The sequence below is a fragment of the Micropterus dolomieu genome, linkage group LG10, assembly GCF_021292245.1.
Source record: "Micropterus dolomieu isolate WLL.071019.BEF.003 ecotype Adirondacks linkage group LG10, ASM2129224v1, whole genome shotgun sequence".
NCBI lineage: Eukaryota > Metazoa > Chordata > Actinopteri > Centrarchiformes > Centrarchidae > Micropterus > Micropterus dolomieu.
The window spans coordinates 4,641,479-4,646,275 of record NC_060159.1 but is presented as its reverse complement, the minus strand read 5'-3'; the positions used below and the strand labels follow the sequence as shown (position 1 = coordinate 4,646,275).

General features: G+C 42.2%; 1 protein-coding gene and 2 long non-coding RNA genes across 3 annotated transcripts in view; all 3 read left to right on the top strand.

Moving 5' to 3' along the window:
* Positions 1–2,826, top strand: part of LOC123978318 — a 6,100-nt gene extending 3,274 nt beyond the window's left edge. The window contains exons 2-3 of the long non-coding RNA XR_006826917.1: positions 1,469–1,913; positions 2,047–2,826. This is a non-coding gene — a long non-coding RNA (uncharacterized LOC123978318). The remainder of the gene's footprint in view (positions 1–1,468; positions 1,914–2,046) is intronic.
* cnih3 (cornichon family AMPA receptor auxiliary protein 3) overlaps positions 1–4,797 on the top strand; it is an 82,957-nt gene that overhangs the window by 38,727 nt on the left and 39,433 nt on the right. The window lies entirely within an intron of this gene.
* On the top strand, positions 3,216–3,808 carry LOC123978319. The gene is made up of 2 exons (XR_006826918.1): positions 3,216–3,337; positions 3,427–3,808. It is a non-coding gene; the product is annotated as an uncharacterized LOC123978319 (long non-coding RNA).

Here is a 4,797-nt window from a genome sequence, read left to right as displayed (position 1 = left end):
GCCAGGGGCAAATCGGGGTTCAGTATCTTGCCCAAGGACACTTCGACACGCAACCAGGGAGCCAGGGATCGAACCGCCGACCTTCCGATTAACAGCCAACCCGCTCTACCGCCTGAGCCACAGCCGCCCCAATATGACAGTAGTTTGATGTCTTGTCATTATGCAGCTATTATTTTGAATTGGTAAGGCTACAGCCTACTCCTTATTCCTCTCATAAATACAGAAACGGGAGGGGGGAAGTCACATTAAACTAGAAATAAAATATGTAAAAAGTATCAGTATCGGCAATACCAGCCTAGGTATTACCTGGTATGGATCGTATAGGAATTAAGTGGTCGCACATCACTACTCTGTCTTGCTGGAGTAGTCTATTGTATATTATGTGGGTCATGTTAGTTACAGTAACTGAGACGGTGGAGAAGCTGTGTACCTGTATCAGCAATAAATCTAAATCGAACATTATGAAGCAAACAGCAGCAGGTCCGAGCTAGTGTAACGTTAGCTAGGTACCCTGTCTGCGTCAGTATAGGTTAGTAAACAAATCGCACCACATTTGCTTTGTACCATTTATATCCTCTTACAGGCTATAATGAACACTTTGACATAATACCGGTGGTACACAGGATAGTACTATGGTGAAGTAATATGGAACGCAACTTTGCACCGGATAAGGTTACCAAGTGCTCAGCGTTTGCCGACAAGCTAACGTGACTTTCTCATGTTTGGCCTGACAGGCTTCATTACATTTTTGTTGTTGGGGTCTGTTGTGCTGGGAGCCGCTTGTTTTATGGTATTAGTGGGCTGCATGTCATTAGCTGCGGTGTTGTCGCTGTAGTCGTAGAGAGGCTTGGGAGTGCGTCCAGGGCTACATCCTGACCTGCTCTCTTCACATATGAAGCAGAACAGTGGCTGTTCCAAGCAACAGAGAAAACCAGCTTGTGCTTTGTTTAAGTGAGGTTAGAGCCCATTGACAATAAGGCAGTGAAAAATTTATTTATTAAGTGATTTCATCAAAAAACTACACATAGCCCCTTTACAGAAAAGCTAACAAATCTATGTCTTCTTTTGGTATGTTAGGAAAGACTGCAGAGAGATGCTAGAAGCAGCTTTAAATGCCATTAAAGAAGGAGAAAGATTGAAGATTGTTTCAAAATATGGCATAATAAAATCTACCCTTTCAGACCACAAGCTGGAGAAATTTTAATGATCCGCCATCCGGAGGAAGAAGCCCAGTTAGTTATATTGTGTGGATGGCGGATCATGGTTTCCCCTAACCAAAACCGTCATCAAGTGCCTTGTCCTGAAAATTATTAAGGAGAGCAGCTCTCTGGTCAACTGTGGTTAACCTAGAGACAGGCGTAAGTGATAACTGGTGGGTCCGCCTTAAACTTGCCATAGAGCTCGGACTCCCTTGATCGTACCAGGATGCTTGTCCCTCTTTTATTAGTTATCCCTGCTGTCTTTCCAGTATGGCATATGCCTAAGGAGGACCAGAAAAGACTCTGAGTACGCAGAAAAGGGCTGCATGGCAAGAGCTATTTCTGAAATGGATGGACCACTTCATGAAATATGGCTCTCCAAAAAACCCTCTGGTCCTAATAATGGACCAGCATGAAACCACTGTGGCTGCCGGATCATTGACATCTGCAGGGTAAACAAGATCGAGATTCTGCTGTTACCCCCACACACAACCCACATGCTGCAGCCACTGGACATCAGTGTTTTTAACCCCCTTTGGCACCCTGGCCAGTCGCATGGACCTGGTGAGAGGAGACATGGTTGAGGGGAAGAAGCACTTCTCCTCAGTGCTGTAGCATGCCTGCGAAAAGGCTGTTGTATCTGAGAAAATCATGGCAGGATTCAGGAAGGCTGGCATCTATCTTATGTCAAGAAAAGTAGTGGCCATGACACAGGTTAGGTTCTTTTATTGTATTTACTAAATATATTCCTGTTAATAAAATGTGTTATGCAACTGAAATCAAACTTATTGTGAAGTTTTTAACTTGAGCAGTCTTTATCTAAATTGTAAGTTCGTGCCCACTGCAGCTGCTGTGCCCACCTCCTCGGCCTTCATGCCCCCACATCCATTGTGCCTACCGCTGCAGCGACCGATCCCTCCTCTGCAATGCCCACCTGCTCCACTTCAGCTTCCTGGTCACCGCCAACCCAGAGAGAAGACATTCTGTCTGCCCAACATGCAACAGAAGCCAAAATAATTACCTGGTAGAAACTGGCCTCACTCCCCAATCTTTGGCAGATGTCCTCGTCACACCCGCCTTTGGCCAGAAAGCAGGAGGGGTACGGCATCGGGTGCCCCTACAAGCCCATGTCATCACCAGTGATGAATAAGTGGCACATCTTGACAGACTAGAAGCAGATAAAAAGAACAAGAGAAGAAAAGGGCCAGACAAGGAAAGGCAGCAAAAATAACGCCTGCAATGAACGATGGGAGCTATTGTGTCAGAGGTGAATGACTGGATTCAGGGTCTCCTCTATGAGGTGTGGTTTCGCATGGTGTGCGTAGATGCAGATTCTGTGTAAATAGATCTTTTAATTGTCAACTTTATGTGGGGAAATTAGGGTTTTTGTATTAATTAAATGTGTATGGTAATTCACCAATTTAGCAGAGGTGTGTTCATTTATGGTAAAGGAATCCTCCTCATGGCTTTACATGAGCAGTATTTCTAGCTATAAAAATATATTAATGTGATTTAAATGTAATAGTTGCGCACAGCCATTTTGGACTACCACATGCTTCAAATTAATATTTGTCAATTTTAAAAGTGCGTATAAATGCTTATAAATAAAAAAATACTTTATAATAATTTATGTGAACAAGGTTTTTTTTTTTCTCCTGCCCTTCATGCTGAATACAGCAGCTCTTCCTAATAAGAGTGTTCATACTCCTTGTCTGCTCCGTTGGTCTGATTCTGTTGAAACACTACAGTGATTCAACAGAATACTAAAATTCAAAGACAGGCAGGTTAAGCTTAAAGTTTTCCTTTAGTCAAAAAATTGGCAAGGACCAAAACCACACAGGCAGATAAAACAGGCTAACTTATCCAAAAGGGGATCAGGCGTTGAATCAGAAATCCAATGGTCAGGCAGGGGATCATGCAGGCATGCACAGCAAGGCAAGTTTTTAAATTTGTGTTGATTTGGAATTGGAACGTGTCTCATTTAAAAGAATACAATTTACATTGAAAGGACAACAGTTCAGACTTGTTGAGGTACCATTTGCATTGAAGAATTAAGGGCCCGTGTCCACCAAAGCAATTTTTACCAGCTGAAAACGCCACCTGCTCTTCTGAAAACACCTAGCTGGGAGCACTTGAAGGTGCATGGTTTTTTCTTTTTTTTTTTCAAGGCACTGTGGTTGCTGTGATACAGTGTCATTTATATTTTTCATGTGATGTCACATTCAAGGAAAACGCTCCCTTGGAGGGCAAAAAAGAAGTTATTTTCCGCTGCCCACCAACCAGGAAGCAAGTGATACACTGTTACTTCAACTTTGTTACTTTTGCGATGCCAAAACGCTTGATGGTGGTTGTGCTTTCGGATGCACTAATCGACAAGGAGACAAGCCTGAGCTGTGTTAGGTGAGGGATTCCCTACAAGGTAAACGTATAACATTACCACAGTCGAGCACTTACAGGGACCTGGGGGGGGGGGGTTTAACGGCGGAAATATGGCAGCAGGTGCTGTATATGGATCGCAAGTGTCCTACACTTGCTGTTTGTTTCCATTTCTATCTTTTTCTTGAGTTGAGTGATCCAAATAAAATTTGACTGCTTTTGCGGTGTCTCTACGAGGGAGTCCGGTGTGAGCCGCTATCTTGGTCTGTTTTGCCCTGCAGGTCACCATGCATATCATGTGACTGAAAACTATGAATAGAGAGCCTAAGTCCCTCCCCTTCCAGTGGACCACCATGGGACCTTACTTCGGAAATAATATGTATGGTTATCAATGGCAAGAGACAACTACTTTTTTGATCCCATTTGAATTGTGCTCTGAATTACACATATCGATGGTCAATTTAAAATATACATTTAAAAGTCAAGAAAGTTGCAGTGTGATATAAGACTGTGAAGGCCACAAACCCAAAAGTCGCATATGTGACAGCTTTTTCTCTGAAGCTAATGTTACTGAAGCTAACGTCAAAGAGCTTCCCTGTCTAGATGATGTTATAAAAGGAGTCGTTGGATTAAACACACCAGGTGTGATATATTTCTGCATGGAACATAGCGAAGTTACCTAATTAGCAGCAACCAAGCAATAAACGTTAGCTAGCATTACCGCGCTAACATATTGGTGATGTATATTGTGCGAGACCAGAGATGTAGTTTATCGAACAGTTTTCACACAAAACGACATGTAACTTCACTGTTGTTGTTTTTTTTTATTACTCTTTATTTTTCATTTTTCTTATTACAACACAACATACAAAAACAAAGAACAAGGGGCACTATATATTGTATAATAACAAAATAAAGTATTACAATTAAAGTGTTAGAATTGCTCCGCTTCTTTATATGCAAGCCATTTTTCCCAATGCTTATTATATATGTGACCTTTGATACGTAGAAAGTATGTCATTTTCTCCATTGAGTGAATCTCCTCCACTATTTCTTTCCATTGCTCAATCCGAGGTGGGTCGATCTTTAGCCAAGACCGAGTGATAGCCTTTTTACATGCAATTGTTAGAATTTTAAAAAGATAAATGTCATCTTTTTGGACCACCTCACCAGGTAGTAGACCTAGCAAGAAAATCTTGGGATCTCTAGGGATGACATAACC